The 26,307-nt window shown below is 39.1% G+C and overlaps 1 protein-coding gene across 12 annotated transcripts in view; it reads left to right on the top strand.

Annotated features, from left to right (window-relative positions):
* Ldh (Lactate dehydrogenase) overlaps positions 1-26,307 on the top strand; it is a 114,662-nt gene that overhangs the window by 7,960 nt on the left and 80,395 nt on the right. Inside the window, exons 1-2 of one of the 12 annotated variants that reach the window (XM_071671386.1) lie at positions 13,009-13,132; positions 13,391-13,747. The exons of 3 other annotated variants lie outside the window; for them this stretch is intronic. The gene's annotated coding sequence lies outside the window, so the exon portion shown is untranslated. Of the gene's footprint in view, positions 1-13,008; positions 13,212-13,369; positions 13,748-26,307 lie in introns of those variants that run through there. 8 more of the 12 variants (XM_071671377.1, XM_071671378.1, XM_071671383.1 and 5 more) reach the window with 8 other exon arrangements.

Genomic DNA, 26,307 nt, shown 5'->3' with positions numbered 1-26,307 from the left:
AGCTGCGCAGGGCAACTGAGCAGCAGATACTCGTGTTTTCTCTGGAAGTTGCATCGTTGGTATGCAGGATCTTTGGATTTCTTTAAACGGTGTTTGTAGTGATGGGAGGGAGAGAGTGACTCATGTTTGCCTGGGGAGTGTAGATTCTGATAGGTGTGTAAGTCTGGTGGGCTAGAGTTTAAGACCGAGTTGAGAGGTCAGATGTATAGCACTTGTTGGGTTATTTGAGAGCTTTCGTGTTTTGTTAGAGGTATGTTTGTTAATGGTGGGGGGATCTGTGAGTAGAGGTTGCTGAAGTACAGGGCAGGGGGTAAGCTTTTTGTCTGTACTTGGGGGTTGGTGGTTAATCAGAGATTGGTTTGTCTGCTTTTTTAGATTTCTTGGAGTTTTAGTGTTGCTGCTGAGAATTAAGGGTCTAACATGTTGAGGATGGACCACATGTGGAGGAGTCTTTGTTTAAACTGTGATGACAAGTGTTCATGGATGCAAAGCAGCTAGTGATTGTTCGGAGTGCACTATTTTGTATGGTTTGCTGTTTTTTTCATGCTTTTGCGAGGGTGGAAGACCAAATGATTTTTTTTTTTTTGTACAAGAAACATTGTTAATAGATTCTCTTTCTTGTTCAAATTTGGTGTCGGTCAGTGTTCTGAGGACATTTAATTTGTAGGATGCTTTTTTGTTGATGTTACTGTTGTGGGAAGTGTGTCTTGTGTCGTATGTGATGCTTAGAATAGTTGGTGTTTTGCTCAGTGGGAAAGTGTCGAGTGTCCATTCAAGATGACTGGAGAGTGTGAGGTGGATTCATGCCTGTCTGGAGTTAAAGGAGTGAGTGAAGACTTCTGTGCAGATTGTGTAACGCAGTGCTGCATGTTTGATGTTGCTACTGTGATGTTACGGTGTTGTGATGTGGTTTTGAGGTCTGCATATATATATATATATATATATATATATATATATATATATATATATGTATATATGTATATATGTACATATATATATATATATATATATATATATATATATATATATATATATATATATATACACACACACACACACACACACACACACTTGTATATATTCATACTTGCTCGCCTTTTTTCACTCTCGGCGCCACCCCGCCCCACAGGGAACAGCACTATGTATTAGTGACTGACATGATATGGTCAAACCATGTCTCTTTTAAAGCCGTCTTGGGTGACGGGGAAAAAGTGAGAGAAAAACAATTTTGAAATTAAATCAGGGCTCCCGCAGGTGTTTATAGATCTTTCTCTTAAAAGGAGAAAGGGTAGAGGATGATAGACAAATGGATGAGAAATTTACTGCATAATAGTACGAAGAAATTAGGTATCATAACGGTCAATCCTTAAGTGGCCGGTTTTCATACAGGAATGGTGAAACAGTAACTAGATACGTGCCTCGGGTCCAGGCCGTAGTGGTAGAGACACGCAACCTAGGAAAACCGTGGCCACAGTAATAATTAGAAAAAGAAAAACCACGTGGTACAAAAATGAGTGGAAAATCAGAGATGAATCTTTTTTTATTTCAGTTTCGCAATAGAGAGCTGGACCATTAACTGCTCAATACGAGAGCGAATAAAAGTTTGATTTTATGAAATGGCTGCTTATATGAATTATAATTACCTTAGGTTTTGGAAAACAAACTTAGTGATGATTAAATGGAGTGTTCAGCATGGAATGTTATCTATGGTTTTGTCCAGCACTTTTTTGTTATTGCAATGAATTGCGGATTTTTAAAATCAAACATAGGGAAACCAGTTAGAAAGTCATATAGGGAGAAATTGCGTCTTCGCACCATTGAATTTAACCGGATTACCGCTTCCACTTTCCGAGATGTTGCCCTGGACAGAATTGAGAGGAAGTATATTCAGTTCGAGAGATATCAGAAGTGAGGATTAGTCTTGAAACCACGGATATGAACTTGTCAACGTCAAATTAATGTTCTACTGCAAGTAAGGGTGGAATTGAAGTACTACCTCAGCAATAGGATTGTTTCCAAATGATTGTTTGTTGGATACTTTCGTATTTCAGTCCGTAATATATATATATATATATATATATATATATATATATATATATATATATATATATATATATATATATATATATATATTATACATGCACGAGCTTACATGGCTGCCAACTTGGCACCCATAAGTGACAAGGAAGGAAATTGAGGTATTTTTATTTCTATTAGATATTTGGTCAGAATTGATGTGGCATCACCCACCCTCACCCTAGGTATATGTTGTTGGTATTAGTTGTTAGATGGGAATACATGGGAGTTAAACTAGGGTTACATAAGTTAGCTTCATCCCCCCCCCCCCTCTCAATTTCGCCACATAGGGTTAGTACACAGAAGTAAGGTGTTTTATAATCATTGGCTAATCTCTCTGAGTGAGCATTACGTGTTGGGTTCGTTTATCAGTAATGGGGTCTTATCACGTGTTTACAGACTCAGGTATTTCTTAATGATAAAACTGAATGGCGTACAGCGTAACTCAAGTTAACTTGTATTATAATGACAACGGATATGTATATATTTGTTCTCATATTTCTGGTGGTGATGCATGCAGATTCACAGTTTATGTTTTTTCTGTTAGATCTGTGTCGTGACTTTGTTACTTGTGGTTTCTAGTGAAACTGGATATTGCCTCTACATCCTCGCCATCACTTATCATTCCCATGAATGGACTGTCACTTCTGTCCGTGATATGTTTCATTTTGCACTCCAAGGATCAAAGGCTTTGGGTGTAGGATGTTGAATGCCTTTTGAAGAGACGCATAGTGGGCTAGCACGCTCACACGAATACATAAGTAGAACACTACAGAAAGCCTCAGACATTATATTATGGAGATATCAAAGAAATCTTGAAGAGAGATTTCCCATTCAGTCAGCTTTACCTTAAAGTAAAAACGCTAGATTCACATTCACACATAAGAGACGCCTCAGCTTATCTTGAAAACCACTTACTGTAAATGATCAACGCAAAAAAAAAAAAAAAAAAAATCTGAGCTTGACTATTTCATCACGCCTTATACTTCTAGGCTTGATTTTATTTTAACAATCCTGTTTAGTCTGACGTGATGTTTCGGCCATATACTTGTTCGACAGATATTCTTTCCACCAATACTGTGGTGAGCTGCCTGTATCGCTACCACCTAGCCTTGTACCCGTGATTCTAACTTGCTGCTGCTTCTTATAGTTTTTGTGTGATCGGTCTCAAAGATTGGCCGTTATGATGACTTCTTCCATCGGGCAACAAGGCTGTGGAGTTTTCTTCCTTTTCATCTTCCCAACTTCTATCAACTTTTACACCTTCAAGACAGGTGTACAAACACCACCTAAGAAGCTGTGATTAATTTCTTTTTTCTGTGTCTTGCACCACATTCCTTTCACTTGAGAAGTCCATGATTGGGGCATCCTTTGCCCGTTTCGTGTCTGTTACTTAGGAAAAGTTTACATGCCTGTACAGTACGCCACACATATTTAGAAACACACGACCACTCATAACATACATTCCGTGCATAGCATTCCCAACTGTTAGTGACTCGCGTCGGCAGAATGGGAGGAAGCAGCTGTGAAAAGGTTCAAACCTCAGTGGCAGGTGTCCCCGAGAACTCTGATAGGTGGTAGCTGTGATGGTGCACAACCTTAACGCTAGCCTGTCATGACGCCTCGGGCACAATGGTGAGTTGACTTTACCCGTATGGAAGGTTAGGGGCCGGACTATCTTATCCAAAGTACATAATCACAGCTGGGAAGGGTCAGCTTGCCCGATGAGAAGACATACCATCCCTAAGAGTGAGATTTGGGATCATGAGCGATATACTACTACTACTACTACTACTACTGATAATGATAATAATACCATTATATATATATATATATATATATATATATATATATATATATATATATATATATATATATATATATATATATATAAAACAGGACCCCATTCACTAAAGGGGGTTCCGCATGGAAATTATGGATTTCTTTACAGTGAGAATTGCCTTTAAGAGACCTTTACTCTCGCAATTGGACGGTGATACAGCCTCGCCGAAGTGTCTTTTCTCTCGCGATGTAGCTTTAAGAAAGTGGAGTCAGGTAACAGCATTTGTCAAACGTTTTTCATATGCAGGTTGTCGGCCTCAACATATATGGTGAGCTATTTGATCACGAAAATGTGATACTTGAACTCACGAGATGTAGAGGAAAAAAAGAATCAGTCACAAATATACTGCTGAAATAATATCAGTGCTTATTTCACTGAGGACGTATGGGCTATAGACAAAAAGTATGGTCACCGTCGCCGTTCAAATTTAAAAGACATCTCAAGATCCCATTTGATTTGTTGACATCAACAAAGTTTTATTTTAACAGTTGTTTTGAATAAGTAATAATAATATTTCATAGCAGTATGTACATTTCCCCAGTACTTTAATATGAAAGCGTAGATAAGAGCAAATCTCTATTTTACTAACATGCGTGGTTGGGGAGAGTTTGCCAGTTAGATATCGTGCAAATGTATGAATCATTATTGCCCAGCGCACGAAACAGTAGGCATGTACACAAATTCTCAATGATTTATCATGGCAGAAAAACATAACGAGGTGTTGAAAATACGTGATGTAGACACGGGATTACTCGCTGGGGGGATGTGATCATCCACCTGAGATGAGGCTAGATCGAACGTTACCGCTAAGGGAATACTGCTGGTCTTTGTAAACACCAACGCACACATCGTTGCTCTCTCTCTCTCTCTCTCTCTCTCTCTCTCTCTCTCTCTCTCTCTCTCTCTCTCTCTCTCTCTGGTCTTTGGACTATTACCGTAAATCTTAAATAATGACAGCAGAAATACATAACTCTGGTTTTTACATCACGGGAAAAAGCTTTCCCAAACCACAAGGAAGAGAGCCTTCCCACCCTACAGTACGGTTCCCGCCATGTTGCCTCAAACGGGTCGATCAATGCAGCAATGCTTGGTGGCGAGACACAGGCATCCACGCCCAGGATTACGTAACCTCCTCCTCTCGCACACGCTTAAGCTGTTGCTTTCACATATATCAGTCGGTTTTTCGTCCTGTATCGTGGTGGATTTTTATATGTAACCAATATTTGCATCCAAATTTGCTTTAATCGTCAACCTTGCATTTAGTTGCCTTCCACCAGCAATATTCGTTACTTACCAATCTTGGTTTTATACATTTGTTATTAACTCTTCGATTATTTTCCGTTCCAAGGATTAGTAATATTCAGTAAATCCATCTTTTCCCCCCACACGTCCCCACTTATTGTCTGCTTTCAAGTCCGGTCAATCATCTGAAGGATTTATATTAACTAGAGCACTGTTTTGTCCAACAAGTCACCCTACAATACGACATACTGTCACCTTCAGCCATGCAAGCAGCCCAAGTCTGCACTTCAACAGTCTTGAGCATTACTACGGTACGACCAGTCAGGTCAAAGACCAGGGCATTCTACCTAAGGGTCGTATCTTCGTGCTCAAAAGAGCTTAAGATATAAGAACTGAAGTACCTAGCTTTTACCCAGTCGCTATGCTCGCCAGCCCCTTGCCATTCTATTTTTAGAATTTTGGGTAAGGTGAGATGAACCTAATGTCTTCAAGCATATGCACACAAACGCGCACGCATATACATACGCAAATACATAAATACCTAGAGAAACGCCTGATGATATGCACCCGTACTCAAACTGTATTTGAAGTAAGGAAAGCTAAGCTGAAGGGGAGGATGGCAGCCATAGAACTGGCTGCGTTTAAAGAAAGAAAACAAGGGCTAGTGTGAACTAGATCACACACACACACACACACACACACACACACACACACACACACATATATATATATATATATATATATATATATATATATATATATATATATATATATATATATATATATATATATATTAGAAAGATCACAATTTTGCGCGTGATCAAGATATTCCTATGAGTCCACGGGGAAAATGAAACATAAAAAGTTCCCAAGTGCACTTTCGTGTAATAATCACATCATCAGGGGAGACGCAAGAGAGAAATATAACAGTCAGTTGATATACATCGAACAGACGAAGCTAGGACGCCATTTAGTAAACGTGATTGTCCAATATATATATATATATATATATATATATATATATATATATATATATATATATATATATATTTTTTTTTTTTTTTTAATTTTCCAAAAGAAGGAACAGAGGGGGCCAGGTGAGGATATTCCAAAAAAGGCCCAGTCCTCTGTTCTTAACGCTACCTCGCTATCGCGGGAAATAGCGAATAGTATGAAAAAAAAAATATATATATATATATATATATTATCCCTGGGGATAGGGGCTTAAGAATACTTCCCACGTATTCCCTGCGTGTCGTAGAAGGCGACTAAAAGGGGAGGGAGCAGGAGACTGGAAATCCTCCCCTCTTGTTTTTTTTTTTTTAATTTTCCAAAAGAAGGAACAGAGGGGGGCCAGGTGAGGATATTTCACAAAGGCACAGTCCTCTGTTCTTAACGCTACCTCGCTAACGCGGGAAATGGCGAATAGTTTAAAAGAAAAGAAAGAAAGATATATATATATATATATATATATATATATATATATATATATATATATATATATATATATATATATATATATCCCTGGGGATAGGGGAGAAAGAATACTTCCCACGTATTCCCTGCGTGTCGTAGAAGGCGACTAAAAGGGGAGGGAGCGGGGGGCTGGAAATCCTCCCCTCTTTATTTTTTTTAATTTTCCAAAAGAAGGAACAGAGAAGGGGGCCAGGTGAGGATATTCCCTCAAAGGCCCAGTCCTCTGTTCTTAACGCTACCTCGCTAATGCGGGAAATGGCGAATAGTTTGAAAAAAAAAAAATATATATATATATATATAAATAAATAAATATATATATATATATATATATATATATATATATATATATATATATATATATATATATATATATATAGTGAATGGTGGGATGAAGAAGTAAGATTATTAGTGAAAGAGAAGAGAGAGGCATTTGGACGATTTTTGCAGGGAAAAAATGCAATTGAGTGGGAGATATATAAAAGAAAGAGACAGGAGGTCAAGAAAAAGGTGCAAGAGGTGAAAAAGAGGGAAAATGAGAGTTGGGGTGAGAGAGTATCATTAAATTCTAGAGAGAATAAAAAGATGTTCTGGAAGGAGGTAAATAAAGTGCGTAAGACAAGGGAGCAAATGGGAACTTCAGTGAAGGGCGCAAATGGGGAGGTGATAACAAGTATTGATGATGTGAGAAAGAGATGGAGTGAGTATTTTGAAGGTTTGTTGAATGTGTTTGATGATAGAGTGGCAGATATAGGGTGTTTTGGTCGAAGTGGTGTGCAAAGTGAGAGGGTTAGGGAAAATGATTTGGTAAACAGAGAAGAGGTAGTAAAAGCTTTGCGGAAGATGAAAGCCGGCAAGGCAGCAGGTTTGGATGGGATTGCAGTGGAATTTATTAAAAAAGGGGGTGACTGTATTATTGACTGGTTGGTAAGGTTATTTAATGTATGTATGACTCATGGTGAGGTGCCTGAGGATTGGCGGAATGCGTGCATAGTGCCATTGTACAAATGCAAAGGGGATAAGAGTGAGTGCTCAAATTTCAGAGGTATAAGTTTGTTGAGTATTCCTGGTAAATTATATGGGAGGGTATTGATTGAGAGGGTGAAGGCATGTACAGAGCATCAGATTGGGGAAGAGCAGTGTGGTTTCAGAAGTGGTAGAAGATGTGTGGATCAGGTGTTTGCTTTGAAGAATGTATGTGAGAAATACTTAGAAAAGCAAATGGATTTGTATGTAGCATTTATGGATCTGGAGAAGACATATGATAGAGTTGATAGAGATGCTCTGTGGAAGGTATTAAGAATATATGGTGTGGGAGGCAAGTTGTTAGAAGCAGTGAAAAGTTTTTATCGTGGATGTAAGGCATGTGTACGTGTAGGAAGAGAGGACAGTGATTGGTTCACAGTGAATGTAGGTTTGCGGCAGGGGTGTGTAATGTCTCCATGGTTGTTTAATTTGTTTATGGATGGTGTTGTTAGGGAGGTGAATGCAAGAGTTTTGGAAAGAGGGGCAAGTATGAAGTCTGTTGTGGATGAGAGAGCTTGGGAAGTGAGTCAGTTGTTGTTCGCTGATGATACAGCGCTGGTGGCTGATTCATGTGAGAAACTGCAGAAGCTGGTGACTGAGTTTGGTGAAGTGTGTGAAAGAAGAAAGTTAAGAGTAAATGTGAATAAGAGCAAGGTTATTAGGTACAGTAGGGTTGAGGGTCAAGTCAATTGGGAGGTAAGTTTGAATGGAGAAAAACTGGAGGAAGCAAAGTGTTTTAGATATCTGGGAGTGGATCTGGCAGCGGATGGAACCATGGAAGCGGAAGTGGATCATAGGGTGGGGGAGGGGGCGAAAATCCTGGGAGCCTTGAAGAATGTGTGGAAGTCGAGAACATTATCTCGGAAAGCAAAAATGGCTATGTTTGAAGGAATAGTGCTTCCAACAATTTTGTATGGTTGCGAGGCGTGGGCTATGGATAGAGTTGTGCGCAGGAGGGTGGATGTGCTGGAAATGAGATGTTTGAGGACAATGTGTGGTGTGAGGTGGTTTGATCGAGTAAGTAACGTAAGGGTAAGAGAGATGTGTGGAAATAAAAAGAGCGTGGTTGAGAGAGCAGAAGAGGGTGTTTTGAAATGGTTTGGGCACATGGAGAGAATGAGTGAGGAAAGATTGACCAAGAGGATATATGTGTCGGAGGTGGAGGGAACGAGAAGTGGGAGACCAAATTGGAGGTGGAAAGATGGAGTGAAAAAGATTTTGTGTGATCGGGGCCTGAACATGCAGGAGGGTGAAAGGAGGGCAAGGAATAGAGTGAATTGGATCGATGTGGTATACCGGGGTTGACGTGCTGTCAGTGGATTGAATCAGGGCATGTGAAGCGTCTGGGGTAAACCATGGAAAGCTGTGTAGGTATGTATATTTGCGTGTGTGGACGTGTATGTATATACATGTGTATGGGGGTGGGTTGGGCCATTTCTTTCGTCTGTTTCCTTGCGCTACCTCGCAAACGCGGGAGACAGCGGCAAAAAAAAAAAAAAAAAAAAATATATATATATATATATATATATATATATATATATATATATATATATATATATATATATTACCATTTCCTGCGTTAGCGAAGGAGTATTAAGAACAGATGGCTGAGCCTTAGAAGAAAAAATTCCTCACTCCGCCCAGTCATTTGTTCCCCCTTTTGGATAAGTAAAACAGGAGGGGAGGATTTCCAGCCCTCTCAGTCGCCTTCTACGACGCAGGGATTCAGGGAATACGAGGGCAATATTCTATTTCACCTTTCCCCAGAGACAATATATATATATATATATATATATATATATATATATATATATATATATATATATATATATATATTTTTTTTTTTTTTATTATTATACTTTGTCGCTGTCTCCCGCGTTTGCGAGGTAGCGCAAGGAAACAGACGAAAGAAATGGCCCAACCCCCCCCATACACATGCATATACATACGTCCACACACGCAAATATACATACCTACACAGCTTTCCATGGTTTACCCCAGACGCTTCACATGCCTTGATTCAATCCACTGACAGCACGTCAACCCGGGTATACCACAGCGCTCCAGTTCACTCTATTCCTTGCCCTCCTTTCACCCTCCTGCATGTTCAGGCCCCGATCACACAAAATCTTTTTCACTCCATCTTTCCACTTCCAATTTGGTCTCCCTCTTCTCCTCGTTCCCTCCACCTCCGACACATATATACTCTTGGTCAATCTTTCCTCACTCATTCTCTCCATGTGCCCAAACCACTTCAAAACACCCTCTTCTGCTCTCTCAACCACGCTCTTTTTATTTCCACACATCTCTCTTACCCTTACGTTACTCACTCGATCAAACCACCTCACACCACACATTGTCCTCAAACATCTCATTTTCAGCACATCCATCCTCCTGCGCACAACTCTATCCATAGCCCACGCCTCGCAACCATACAACATTGTTGGAACCACTATTCCTTCAAACATACCCAAGTTGTATTAACTTTCGAAAATGGGAAACAGATATATATATATATATATATATATATATATATATATATATATATATATATATATATATATATATATATATCTTTCATACTATTCGCCATTTCCCGCGTCAGCGAGGTAGCTATATATATATATATATATATATATATATATATATACCACGTGTCGGCTTCGACCCCTGGGCAGGGCGTTCGGCTACCTCGGCCACACGGAGGTTAAAAGACACACACACTCACGCTAGACTTCTGCTGTGTTTACCCGTGTCCCAATCTCATCTTGGTGGGGATGGTATGGACTTTAATCTCACGCGGCTCCGTGGTGTATATACATTTGTGTGTCCATCGACATATTTGTGTGTGTGTGTGTTCGAGGGCAGATGACCCCCACAAGCCCAAAACTTTCTTTTCGTATGCATTTTATTGATACATGAAACAAATATGAAAAGGCATGAACATACAAGTGCATATTATGGATCACCATAATTATGCTTCATTTGTAAATGCAATGAATAGTGACCAAAACGCATCATACACAGACATGTTATTTATTCTGTTATCGAATGAGGTTATTATTATTATTATCATTAGTAGTAGTAATAGTAGTAATGTAGGGATGCACTTCGATGTGGAAGCTACGAATAATTCACTGAGAACGAAAGCACTTGCAATATCAGTAATTTGTTTTCATATTGAAGGTTCCAGTCACGGAGAAAAGTCCATAGTAACGCCGGGCCTTAATTGAAATATAGAAAGGATTATGAAAGGAGGAAAAAAAAACAAGACAAGGGAAAGTATTTACGAATTTTGAAGGAAGTGAAAACCTGTCTTTGAAAATGTGCCAGGTCATAGTTAGTGGGAAAGACCCGAGAAGGTAAAGAGTCCCAAAGCTTCGAGGTGTAGATGGAGGTGTAGAAGTAGATTCATATCATTTGCGTCTGACCGTGCGGTGAGCACATTCGCCTGGCACGTGATACACATACATGAAGCATGTGCTACGCGCAACCGAGGTTCCTGCAACAGGGCAGATGCAACATATGCTGAACATCCGCGTTGTAGACACGTATATACCTAAAATTCACATTATGGATACACCCTTCGAAGTGCACAACATATGCGTTAAACGCATCCATCAGAAACCCCAAATTCAAATACTCATAAACTAGTGGTCTACTCAACAGATGCACTCGTGCAGTATGTCTAAATATGTCATTTGAACTCATATAATGAAGTCTAAATACCACGGAGAGACTCAAGCAATACATCCAGAAGTGAACATAAAGTCCATGCAATACTCCCTCCCCCCTACCCCACCGCCCACACCTACCCCAAGGTCTGGTAGGTTTTCCGACAGTGGCTGTTGCGTAAGCCTCAACTCGCCGGCCGGGGAATGGTTGGGAGAAGGGGTTGCCGGTTTGGTATTATGCGCCGGTTGAGACGTGGTCTTCAGAACGAAATGAAAATGATACAAGATGTATGATTTTCCATATGATCATGATTCTTGATATGTATATAAGAAACGTTGTCATTTTATACGTTACAGAAAATCGACTGATCCCATAATATGTCCCCTTTGCAGCATTAACACAAAAAAGAGGTCTAACACTATAAAACACTCGCTGAATGAGTGCAAGCAGGAAATATTGCATGAAATATAAATTCGACATTACTGACAAATACTGGTTTATGACAACAGAATTTGCTACTGGAATTCTATAATGAAATCTAGAAGCAAGGCGTTCTTGTGAAGTAATGCACCTTGACATTTATCAAGACTCATTAATGTTTCGTATTGTCCTGTGGAAATCGGTGTAGTCTTTGTCGGAAAACATAAAAGGTAAACTGACATAATTACATTATGCCGCAAATGGTAATAGAAAAAGTGGAACGGAGAAAATAAATCGATTCCTGGCGCACCTGGGATTTGGCACGTTCACTCAGCGAGAGTGGAGATGGAACATGCAGTAGGAACAGAAGCAAAACTGATGAAACGACAATGGTTACCAGAGCACATGATGGACATGTGACCTGGCACGTACACTCGGTCTTCTGGGGAGGCTGGAATCACTGCCAGCCCTCGGACGGAGGTTGCTTGTCTGTCCAACATTACTGTCTAGCGGTATAGAATTATTGAACGCTTTGTTACTCTGCAAACTTTTGATCAGAGACATGATTACGTAGTAACCGATCTTGTACGAAATATATTTATACAAATCTATGAAATATAGACTTACTAATCTAGCCAATTTTAACAGGATGTTTGCGTATTTTGTAATAAGATAACGACAGTGGTTCAAATGAAGATGAAATTTTCGTTTTTTTGTTTTCAGCATGTGTATGAAGATATAAATCCAAAATAAAAATGCTTTTTAGCAAGAAGCCGCTTGTTAGAAGGTAATGTTTTCGATTGGTGATTTACATAATCCCGTTCGTAAACCTTTCACATATATAAACGGTAAAATGCATCGTATTTTCACATCTTGAAATTTATCCGGAATTAATCTACTCATGACTCACTTGTGAATTACCAGAATACTGAGAAGATTGCGTATCTAGTGGTAAAGTTGCCAGTGCTTGTGACTGAGAATAATGATGCACGGGTATACGAAGATTGTCCTTTCACACGTGTAAGATACGTGTGAATTAATTTAATGCTCGATCAAAACTCAATTTTGTGGAGTGAGTGACTGTTGTACGTTTTACTTTTGGACAAGATACTCTTATGTGAATGTTTGATTATAAATTACTAGGTGAGAAATGTTAGAAGTGCATTAAATCAGAGACGCGTTCAGGAGCACGTAACCTCGCGCATGGGTGATGAAATTTCCGGCAGAGGTTCGTTCCAACCCTTCCACGAGGCGGCGCATCTGTCGTTCTCGGGGGTCCTCTCAGTTCTCGCGTGCAGTGACTCGACCACAGTGTACGGTGTGAGGATTATATCTCTGGCTCCGCGCGTCAATCCCCATAGTCAAAGCGACTGTTCGGTACCTAGTTTTACTTTATTAGCGGAATTTGTAATTGCTATTAGGGCAGGTTATGGTGTCATTAGGCTACAAAATTGTGGTGAGCTGGTGGTGTCCGTATTGACAGATACTACTGTAAGCCTAAATCAAGATTATTAGTGTCACGTCACATACATACTAGCTATGTTTTTTCTATATATTTTTTTCTAAAGTCTTCCCATACATGGATTCTAAGCCCTGTTTATTAATTCTTTTAAGTCTTTTTACAACAAATAACAGGTATAAACACAAAACTTTATTGGAAAAAATCCCAATAATTTTGATTGGGAAGCTAGGCTGAGCGAAAACTTTCCTTGACTGATCGTGCGAAATTCGATGGTGAAAAACTTGTGGCTGCTGAATGCGAGCGACCGCAGTCGTCCCCATCACCGAAGTCGAGCTTTGTCTCCAGGTGTTTCAGCCCAGGTTGGTGGCCAGGCTCCAGCCAGGAAGCCCAGCATTAAAGGAGGATCAACACCTTGCCCTAGTCTTGGAGCCCGCTGGACGCTGATAAGATTACAAGCACTCGTGTGGAGGGTTTTGGAGGAAAGACGATTGTGAATACAGTACAAAAGATTGGGGCATTAACAGACAAAGGTAGGGTACTGTAGCATCTGTTATTTTTAGCTAGCTTTACGATTTGAATAACCTTTCTCAACAAGATTAATGTATAGTAATACATCTTAGATTAATTGTGGCGTGTTTTCTTAACGTTTATTATATATTCAAATGCCCTCGGCATACATTTCGATACAAACCGAATTATGCGTTAAGAAAAATTGAGGTTTAGTTTAACTTTACTGAGGTTTAGGGTTCCCTTATTATAAAACTGAAACACTGACGTGTTCACAACATTGTAGAGTATAAATTCAAATGTAAATAACTTTTTAAAATATACGCTGAAAAGCCGCCATATTGATGAATGAAATATAAACAAATTATTTGATAAATATCGAAAGAGGGCACAGATGCAGATGAAAGGGTTCTCTGCTTGAGGATCTGCACTCGTCATGTCATGGCAAGGAACTTTAGACTGCACATGGCAATGAAAGCATTAGTCTTCCTCCTGTTTGTTACCCAATACAGAACCCCTTCTGCTTTTAAACTAATGCACAATCTTATCAACATTGCAATTAGTTAATTCTGAGATGTGTAAAGACTGCCATGTATGTGTATTTAAAAAAAAAATGATCCTTAAGTATAAAGACAACCATATATATGCCGACATTTGAGGTAAACCTGATGATACTTTCAAAGTTGTTCAGGTTCAGGGTTACGTGACTACAGCCTATTCCGCAAGGCAACCTCCCCAGCGTTAGACGCCTTAGAAAACTTCCCCTTTAGTACAACTCGTCTCGCTCTGATCTGCCGTGCATGCAAGACACGGACGCCATTTAACTTGTTTTTTTTCCTCTACCTTCACTCTGTATATGTTGTAATAAATTGATTTCACATATTCAGGATGAGTTCTTAGTATGTAGGAAAACAAATGCTTGAGGGTGATGTACATTTTTGTTTTTCCTACATAAACACCTGCACTCATCTAATACGGTATATACTAATACTCATAACTAAAAGGATTCATAGAAACTCTGTTCGTTAGACACTAAAGACCTTGTGTGAGTGAACGTGCATGGTAAATCAAACGGTCCTCGTAACTCAGAGCGGAGGGCCCCCTAGACCACTAAGGGGGGGTCCCCTAGCCCCGACCGTTATACGGCAGCCTTCAGATAGCAGGAAATGCTGTCCCAGTCAACTTAAATTCTTCAAATTTTTCAAGGGTTATCCCCAAAGCCACCTTAGAGCTTGTGATTTAGGGTGGAGGGGCTGCGAAAAGAGATAGCTAAGGCCCCTATAAATGATATAAATGCAGGATATTAGGTCAGACTGCAGTTTTTTAAGAGTTTCAGTAAACAGTGGGAGTGGGAATACATTTTTCAAATCGAATAACCAGAGTGTTACCACTCTGTGCAAAATGAAAGTTTAAAGTTAGTGCCAGTGCCAGCAACAAATACTGAGTGGTTGGGTTGGAAGCAGTGAGCAAACGTATTAAATATTAATGCAAAGAAATGTCACTGAGTAAATATTTGGGTGACAAAATATCTGCAATCTGATGGCAACAAATGACAGCAGTTTATGAAAAAAGTGATAAAACTTATTTATGTGCCAACTTCCTATACCATCATTATTCGTACTATTATGAGAGCAGCTGCAGGCCTTTACAGTGCCTGAACCAAGCAAATAAGAGGACAGTAAATGTAATTAGGGTAATTGGTCCAACGTAAAAGCAAAAGTCCAGACAGCACCATTAAAGGTACCTGGTCAAGTTATACCTGCTTATCACAAAATAAAATCGTCATTTTTACCCTTCTTTACAATCTGATATTAGCCGGAAATGTATTTAACAGAACAGCCTTCTTTGATAAGATCCACCAAGAGGCAACATGGTTTCAAGGAAAGGAGGCCACTTGTAACCAACCGCCTAGCTTTCAATGAGGGAGCTCTGTATTAGACAAAAGAGTAGGCTGAGTAGATCGTTTGTCTTGACTGTGTGAAAGCATTTGACACAGTCCCTCATGGGAAACTGATTAAGAAGCTGGAGTACCAGACATGAACAAGGGGTAGTATCCTCCGATGGATAGATTATCTTGGTGGAGGGGAACAAAGTACACGTCAGAGGAGCCATCTCCATATGATTGGGTGTCAAAAGTCGAGTGCCCCAGGGTTCCGTTTTGGGATTGTTACTCTTCTTAATGATGTGAATGACCTACTTAAAGGTATTAGCTCTTACTTGAATATGGCTGCAGATGATGCAAAAGTCATAAGAGAACTGAAAAGCGAGGAGGATTGCATCAGCTTACAAGGGGACCTGACCAGACTCCAAAGTTGTCTGATACATGGTTGATGAATTTCAACCTAAGCAAATATAAAGGAGTAAGGAAGGTACAAAGTGAAAGAAGGCCTCGTTACGATTATTATTTAACAGGAAATAAGCATTGGGATTGTGTGTGACAAACATAGGGGTCAAAATCATCCCTCTTATCACGAGTCCCACATATGGAGAATAGTGAAGGAGTCAAAGTTTATATGGGCAATCATCAGAATAGCTTTCAAGTATATGGATAATGAAATATTTAGGAAGCTGCTCATATCCTGTATAAGTCCAAAACTCGTGTATATATATATATATATATATATATATATATATATATATATATATATATATATATATATATATATATATATATATATATATATGTAATTTGAGCACTCACTCTTATCCCCTTTGCCTTTGTACAATGGCACTATGCACGCATTCCGCCAATCCTCAGGCACCTCACCATGAGTCATACATACATTAAATAACCTTACCAACCAGTCAACAATAGTCACCCCCTTTTTTTAATAAATTCCACTGCAATACCATCCAAACCTTGCCGGCTTTCATCTTCCGCAAAGCTTTTACTACCTCTTCTCTGTTTACCAAATCATTTTCCCTAACCCTCTCACTTTGCACACCACCTCGACCAAAACACCCTATATCTGCCACTCTATCATCAAACACATTCAACAAACCTTCAAAATACTCACTCCATCTCCTTCTCACATCACCACTACTTGTTATCACCTCCCCACTTGCGCCCTTCACTGAGGTATAAGTTTGTTGAGTATTCCTGGTAAATTATATGGGAGGGTATTGATTGAGAGGGTGAAGGCATGTACACAGCATCAGATTGGGGAAGAGCAGTGTGGTTTCAGAAGTGGTAGGGGATGTGTGGATGCTTTGAAGAATGTATGTGAGAAATACTTAGAAAAGCAAATGGCTTTGTATGTTGCATTTATGGATCTGGAGAAGGCATAAGATAGAGTTGATAGAGATGCTCTGTGGAAGGTATTAAGAATATATGGTGTGGGAGGCAAGTTGTTAGAAGCAGTGAAAAGTATTTATCGAGGATGTAAGGCATGTGTACGTGTAGGAAGAGAGGAAAGTGATTGGTCCTCAGTGAATGTAGGTTTGCGGCAGGGGTGTGTGATGTCTCCATGGTTGTTTAATTTGTTTATGGATGGGGTTGTTAGGGAGGTGAATGCAAGAGTTTTGGAAAGAGGGGCAAGTATGAAGTCTGTTGTAGATGAGAGAGCTTGGGAAGTGAGTCAGTTGTTGTTCGCTGATGATACAGCGCTGGTGGCTGATTCATGTGAGAAACTGCAGAAGCTGGTGACTGAGTTTGGTGAAGTGTGTGAAAGAAGAAAGTTAAGAGTAAATGTGAATAAGAGCAAGGTTATTAGGTACAGTAGGGTTGAGGGTCAAGTCAATTGGGAGATAAGTTTGAATGGAGAAAAACTGGGGGAAGTAAAGTGTTTTAGATATCTGGGAGTGGATCTGGCAGCGGATGGAACCATGGAAGCGGAAGTGAATCATAGGGTGGGGGAGGGGGCGAAAATCCTGGGAGCCTTGAAGAATGTGTGGAAGTCGAGAACATTATCTCGGAAAGCAAAAATAGGTATGTTTGAAGGAATAGTGGTTCCAACAATGTTGTATGGTTGCGAGGCGTGGGCTATGGATAGAGCTGTGCGCAGGAGGGTGGATGTGCTGGAAATGAGATGTTTGAGGACAATGTGTGGTGTGAGGTGGTTTGATCGAGTAAGTAATGTAAGGGTAAGAGAGATGTGTGGAAATAAAAAGAGCGTGGTTGAGAGAGCAGAAGAGGGTGTTTTGAAATGGTGTGGGCACATGGAGAGAATGAGTGAGGAAAGATTGACCAAGAGGATATATGTGTCGGAGGTGGAGGGAACGAGGAGAAGAGGGAGACCAGATTGGAGGTGGAAAGATGGAGTGAAAAAGATTTTGTGTGATCGGGGCCTGAACATGCAGGAGGGTGAAAGGCGGGCAAGGAATAGGGTGAATTGGATCGATGTGGTATACCGGGGTTGACGTGCTGTCAGCGGATTGAATCAGGGCATGTGAAGCGTCTGGGGTAAACCATGGAAAGTTGTGTGGGGCCTGGATGTGGAAAGGGAGCTGTGGTTTCGGGCATTATTGCATGGCAGCTAGAGACTGAGTGTGAACGAATGGGGCCTTTGTTGTCTTTTCCTAGTGCTACCTCGCACACATGAGGGGGGAGGGGGATGATATTCCATGTGTGGCGAGGTGGCGATGGGAATGAATAAAGGCAGACAGTGTGAATTGTGTGCATGGGTATATATGTATGTGCCTGTGTGTATATATATGTGTATATTGAGATGTATAGGTATGTATATTTGCGTGTGTGGACGTGTATGTATATACATTGTGTATGGGGTGGGTTGGGCCATTTCTTTCGTCTGTTTCCTTGCGCTACCTCGCAAACGCGGGAGACAGCGACAAAGCAAAAAAAAAAAAAATAAATAAATATATATATATATATATATATATATATATATATATATATATATATATATATATATGCGAAAAGTATGCATGAGGAGAGTGTACATAATTTGCAGGTAAAGCAAGGGAACGGAAAATAGGAATTATGCGCTTTTCAGTCTTGACAGATATTACGAAAGCGCTTGACACTTCGTAATTTCCGTTTCCTTGTGGCTTTACTTGCATATATATATATATATATATATATATATATATATATATATATATATATATATATATATGTGTGTGTGTGTGTGTGTGTGTGTGTGTGTGTGTGTGTGTGTGTGTGTAGATATAGATATTGTAAGATAGAGAGGGAGAGAGCATAAGATTTAAAAGTGCTTACATATGTTGTCAGAGGTAGTTTGAATGAAGACCGTGATCTTTGACTTTATCACTAAAACACAGCTCAAGTTTCTTCAGGTCAGTCCTTGTACAGAGCTGCAACTGAATGGCATCATCCATTGCTTATGTTGAGTTGCCAACGCCCAGACAATTAGACGACAGAGACCAATATCAGAAAAAAATAAATAAATCCAAGCATTGGATATAAAGGAAGTAGAAATAATATTTAAACCATACAGTATACTTGATACTTTTCCTAGGTCACCCCAAGGAAAGTCATGAGGAGAGGGCGAGGCCGGATAAGCGAGTTTGCCCGCGCTAAATATAGCTTCGCGTCCACAGCTGCACAGTGCTCAGATAACCTTGACCGAAAGTCGTTCTCCTTGGATACTTCTTATATGTTTATCACTGTTATATGTCTAGGAGTTTAGTGGATTATATCCAATTTTCACTGTTTATGTGAGCGTGTTTTTGTTAAGATACGATTAAACGATAAAGGCAAAAGTGTGAAAGAAATGAGAAGCCTCTCAAGAGATGCGATGAACTGAGAAGAGAGTTCTTAAATTTTGAAGCTTCTACAAGTAGTATTATAATGATGCAATTCAATGTTACAGTGACGCCTCAGTGCATAAGGATACTAGATGCGGAAAGAATAGGGGAATTATGAGAGAATGATGGAATATAAATGAAGATATATTTAAATGTTTATAAGGTATGGTTAACGTTGAAAGTAAAAAGAAACAAATACGGAACAAAGCATGATACTTCAACAAATTGTTCTAGTAGAGGAATTAAGAAAGAATTATTAATAGGCATGAATAAAGAATTTATTAGGAAAAGTGAATTTTTTGTCTGAAACAGAAAACGAATTTACCTGCGTAAAAGGAATAATGGGAGATGAATTCATGAATTACCTGTACATCTATCTATAATAACTTATGACGCATCTCGTGAAAGGTATTCCTATGTTAGTGATAACACCACTTTGGAAGGTGAGCCGTAAGTTTGCCGGGGGTGTGGATCTGCATAGATTTCTTCAATCAAAGTATGCTGTGATTTTTTTTTTTTTTTTCGCTGTTTTGCGTTTGCGAGGTAGCGCAAGGAAACAGACGAAAGAAATGGCCCAACCCACCCCCATACACATGTATATACATACGTCCACACACGCAAATATACATACCTACACAGCTTTCCATGGTTTACCCCAGACGCTTCACATGCCCTGATTCAATCCACTGACAGCACGTCAACCCCGGTATACCACATCGCTCCAATTCAATCTATTCCTTGCCCTCCTTTCACCCTCCTGCATGTTCAGGCCCCGATCACACAAAATCTTTTTCACTCCATCCTTCCACCTCCAATTTGGTCTCCCTCTTCTCGTTCCCTCCACCTCCGACACATATATCCTCTTGGTCAATCTTTCCTCACTCATTCTCTCCATGTGCCCAAACCATTTCAAAACACCCTCTTCTGCTCTCTCAACCACGCTCTTTTTATTTCCACACATCTCTCTTACCCTTACGTTACTTACTCGATCAAACCACCTCACACCACACATTGTCCTCAAACACCTCATTTCCAGCACATCCATCCTCCTGCGCACCACTCTATCCATAGCCCACGCCTCGCAACCATACAACATTGTTGGAACCACTATTCCTTCAAACATACCCATTTTTGCTTTCCGAGATAATGTTCTCGACTTCCACACATTCTTCAAGGCCCCCAGAATTTTCGCCCCCTCCCCCATCCTATGATCCACTTCCGCTTCCATGGTTCCATCCGCTGCCAGATCCACTCCCAGATATCTAAAACACTTTACTTCCTCCAGTTTTTCTCCATTCAAACTCACCTCCCAATTGACTTGACCCTCAACCCTACTGTACCTAATAACCTTGCTCTTATTCACATTTACTCTTAACTTTCTTCTTTCACACACTTTACCAAACTCAGTCACCAGCTTCTGCAGTTTCTCACATGAATCAGCCACCAGCGCTGTATCATCAGCGAACAACAACTGACTCACTTCCCAAGCTCTCTCATCCCCAACAGACTTCATACTTGCCCCTCTTTCCAAAACTCTTGCATTCACCTCCCTAACAACCCCATCCATAAACAAATTAAACAACCATGTGAAATGTAATCTATGTAATTCCATATTGAAATGGGAGTTATATTACAATATGAAATTTTTGTATGGAGCTGAAAAATAAAAGATGGATCTTTATGGCTTCAATTTCAGTGACATTCCACAAGATATTACAATCTTGCTCAGTTTCGTGAAATAAATTTTTTCACAATCTAATAAAATTTTTGCATTTTGCTACTATGTCTCAGAATGTTATATAACAAATACCATTTCTTCCGTTTATGATAACCAGCATATGCAAGTTATATCGCATATTGAATTTTATTTAAACTCGATTGGGTGCGGTTTACACAAAGAGGAAATAGACAGCTAACCTGATCCCTTGTTTCAGTTGTAGGTTGTCATTACCTCTTACATGCCATAAACTATCTTATTCCCCGATTTTAATGACACATTACTCCCGGCCTCTCTCTTCTTACAATTGTGTGAGGTTTAATAAATATTACGAATAAACCAATTACAGTATTCAGACAACTAAATCAAAACAATTTTTATATATCTAGAAGCGGCAAGATGTTTGCAAAGCAAAGCAGGTATGACCTTGGAAAGAAAGGAATGACTGGCGAGTCTGAAAGCAGGGAGAAGTAAACTGGTTTCTTGTTGCTTCGCGATTTGTTGAATGAGTTCACTTGACTGGCTGATTGGATTTGCCAGATATCACCAGTGTCCTTAACTAGTGCCTTCTCGTCTTGCTACAGTTGTCAAGAGACTGTTGTTTAATTGGCATACTCATGATATAACGCAAGAGACTTTTGTTTAATTGGCATACTCATATAACGGAAATTTCATATGCAGACATTTTGCCGAACTTCATTACCAGAAGATTCTGTTATTGATACGAAGCGCCTACGCACGAACTCGTGAAAAAACTTTCCGGGTTAATTGACCGCAACTTGTATTTTCTGAAGATTAGAGGAGGAAGACGCAAGAACTGTGCACTGTTTTAAGGGGCAGACTGGTAACAAGACACCGCATACAAATCCTCCCCCCCCCCCCAAAGAAAAAGGGGGAGGGGCTTTCTGGGAGAAAGCATAGCATAAATCTTGAAACATTTTTTCAGGCTATATTAAGTCCAATTTATCAAAATTATTCGCCTCGAGCAGTTTTCTGGACACGTCTGTTTTACCACTTTGCCATGTCCGAAAGCAAACTGATCATTTAGTCTTTGTCTATTATATGGCTTGGGCAGCAAAACCTTTGATATCCAATTATATTTTCACTCGTATCGGAACCTGAAAAAGATGATTAACTGAATTTGAGTGAGATTGACATGTTTGTTTAACCAGCCATAATTTAAACGTATTTGTAATGCCAAAGCTCTTTAATAAAAGTTTTGCGACCAATACCAAACATTTTAGAGAAATAGACAAGAAAGATTACGAAAACTAGCAAATTGCAGCATTAGTGAATTTTTCGACCTTGTTTTTAACTGTGTTGTATCAGTAGTAGATACTTCATTATAACAGCAAGGTCGGAAACATATAAAGAACATAACACAGATAATAAGAAAAGCAAATGTATCTTCAATAAACAAAAGATATGAAGAGCGTGCCATCATTCCGTCCGCACCAGCTAAAATTCGGAAGCTGGTATATACAATTTGGGAATTAAATGTATTACTGGATTACGGCAAATAATCAGGTCGGTCATCCAACTTAGGTAAACTCCCTAAAAAACTGTTTTCCCACCAGGGTCTAAGTTTCTAATAATCTACAGGTGACCGACCGAGATTACAGCTTGACTCCGCTGACGCCCTATTGTGTCAGTGCGTCTGAGTGGCGGCTTAGTCAAAACTGATTCAGGACGAAAGCTAAGTTTTCATTTTGGTCGGTCAGTTGTAGATTACTAGAAATGTCAGGCCTGAGTAGCCGATACATTTTGGGGAGAGGTTAGGTGTATAATTGAGACTGGGGGCTACAAAATAAATTGAAGTAAATGCATGTGTAAAACACTGCGAAATAATAAACCTGAATATCATGGTCACCAGTTAAACAAGTAGAATGTAAACGGTGATCATATCACACTTAAAAGTACCAAGGAACGTGAAAATTTTCCCTTAGGGCACTTGACACTAACACAGTCCAACCCAACTTTTAGGGAAATCACAAAAATTAGGTATTTGCGATACAGATGATGGTCTGAATCGTTCAAAAGACATCAGGTAGGATTTCAACCAAACCAAACCTGAATACGCTGGCTGTCCGCCGAAATGGCAATAATACCAAGCAAGCTTGCCATGCTTTAGCAAGCTTTTAAGTACTGATTAACTATGAGAAAATTAACTACAATTTATAAGTGGCTTAATTACATCGACGAGGAGCTAGGTTAGACCTCTTTTAAAGATGTTTATGGTAAAAGCTTCATTATCGTAAGGCTTATTATCGTTAATCGCAATATTATTGATGGTTATGAAAAGGTAGAGGTTATTTTCCCTTAATCCGAACCAATAAATAGATTTAACCTTTAAACGTTGATTATTCGAGACGACATCGCTGTCAGACGATTTTACCTTACTAAGTGGGGTGAGTTTTGAAGTTCATGGAAAATGTGGGTTTGAATGGAATGTAACAAAGATGGAACAAGTAACTCAGAGAGTCTAACCTGTCGATTGAATACCCTAACTTAAACACAGCTTAACTAACTTAACCAAACCAGGTAATTATCAAGCTTAATGTAATGTCGGATGTAACATATGTATCGACGAAAGTTATTTATACGGACTTTGTTATAGTTGGAACTCGATAAATCCTGCCGTAATTACTTAAAGGAAAGTTAGTTTGAGGTAGGGAGGGCTTCTTGGGTTGCCAGTCCCTATTTCTATACATGGTCGTTACATAGAAACACAATATCATTACAGTAAACCAGGCATTCCTTTAAAATGATCGCTGGCCGGGGAAATGCGTATCTACTATCTGTAACAAATCCTTTTATGCGATTTTATGTGAGTTTAATTTTTGAAAAGCGTCACTATTCTAACTATCTCTAACCAATCACTAATATTTGAAGCGTCACTATTCTATCTCTAACCAATTGTAAAGTTAAACTTTACACAACACTTGAGTGTCGCATGAGGACACCTTTTTTTTCACTGGGAATGTTGTGGGAAGTGGCTAGTTGATTATGTGAATATTAAAATATTTTTGTTACTATTGTTGACAAATGATATTACACCCACTTCACATGGAATACGGTAACTGATGACTTCTGGACATGCCGTATGTAGTTAAAATGATTTTAAGCTGTAGACCATTGGATGATTGAACTTTATATTTGACTTCGATTCTACTGAACAGACTGGACTGGATTGGTAGAAGAACTGAACTGGTATAATAGGAAAACGTTTGGGTTTTTAGAAGACATTGCATAAAATATGACGATTAATTGTATAGGACTGAAATAGATTGTGTTTCTGGCGTCTGTTATATTTCAAGAATGTCAAAATAACTAGTCATAATAACTACTGATTGAAATTGTTACATTAGGTTAAAAAAAAATATTTATTAACGATGGGAAAGATAATATACCTACATTTACTATACCATCAACTAGGGTAGCTAAATTGGGGCCTTCAAAAACCTTAAATTTCTTAAGTTACCTTCAAGATATGTAAGTAAACTTTCGTACTTTCATAGATTACTTTCAAGATATATGAGTTTAGCATTTTAAGTTATATGAAAAATAACCTACAAAGGCTTTACAAATTAGTTCAGCATAGTCCAAAAGATTTCAAACCTAAGGTTATACCACAGGAGTATTTAAGTGCAAGTTTGTATGTAATGAAGAATGCTGATATAAATAAATCAAACTTGTAAAAGTAGAGGAAATATTTTTCAACCCAATCAACTTTTCGACTGTCAACCTCCCCATACCTTTTCAAAGACGTTGGCAAATTTTCACTTAAGTATTTTTGTTCTCTCTGGCAATCATCACCCTCTGCTGACGTCTGGGCATGGAACTGGCAAGGTTCCTCAAGTTTTCTAAGTTTTAAGTCCGTAGAATCTTGATTTCCATAATGAGGCAAGGCACTGATGAGATTTTGGAGCAGACAGCTGCCTGATATTAAGTTTTTTGAGCACCTACTGCACCTAGGTATCTCGCCTGTACCTATTTTCTTGTTTCCGTACTGGAATTCAGGCTCTCTCCTCCTTTAAAAGAGCAAACCATCTTGAAGCACAGATAGAAGAAATATAGCGCTCAGAAGCGAAATTCCCAAAATGAAGTGGCAGTCAGGAAGAGTAAAGAATGAATATTCTCTCTTCAAGATAGCCTGAGACATACTGAGGCGGGGTGCTTGTGCTCACATCGTTAGAAACACGTCTCAGCGGCCGGATGTACAATGACTTTACCCTGTGAGCACATGCTCTTAACCATAATAAACCTTAGTCATGTATCACCCCTGAAAATATATGAGGGCGACCAATGTTCTTTGTGGATACTATAACTGCCTCCAGCTTTTGGAAATGACTTGAGTCCTAAACAGAATACTAGAGGGACAAGAAAATGATATATAAAATTATGTTTGGAGGACAGATAACTTCACAAAATTAGCCAAGTTTGACCTATCCTATGTTAATTCAACTTCTGACCTGTTGATTTTGTCTTGCCTTCACCATACCCAGTACTTTATTTGACAAACTTCCTGGAATTTAGAGTTAAAGATTGTTTAGTAATTAACACCCTCAGAGCTCAGTTAATATTGTTTTTGTCTTCCACTGTGAATTTTTGATTTATGAAAAGGTGGAGCATAACAATACAACCATTTTTATTAGAAATTAAGACCACATTTGTTACAGGATTGGTCATTCCGAAGAATGCAAAACAAGCCATAACATTTCTCATAAGATTACACAATAAACTATTCTTAGTTTAGGATCCTAAACAGAAATTATTAACCAGATTTGCCTATTCTATGTAAGGGTGGTAGGTGCTATAGGCCAGTGTTCTTCAAACTTATTTCATCGCAACCCAGTTTGATTTTATGTATTACCTGCATAATCCTATTGCACTTCTGTGTACCTTTTTCCCTCCAGTATGAATACTTTTAACCAATACAGATATACACACATATATACATCCACACAGTTGAGAGTTAAAGTGAATAAGAGCAAGGCTATTAGGTTCAGTAATGCGGGAAATGGCAAATAGTATGAAAGAATATATATTTATTTTTTATTTATTTGCTTTGTCGCTGTCTCCCGAGTTTGCGAGGTAGCGCAAGGAAACAGACGAAAGAAATGGTCCAACCCACCCACA

Source organism: Panulirus ornatus, chromosome 16 (genome assembly GCF_036320965.1).
Source record: "Panulirus ornatus isolate Po-2019 chromosome 16, ASM3632096v1, whole genome shotgun sequence".
Classification (NCBI taxonomy): Eukaryota; Metazoa; Arthropoda; class Malacostraca; order Decapoda; family Palinuridae; genus Panulirus; species Panulirus ornatus.
The sequence above is the reverse complement of the archived record's forward strand: the minus strand, read 5'-3'. Positions and strand labels throughout refer to the sequence as shown.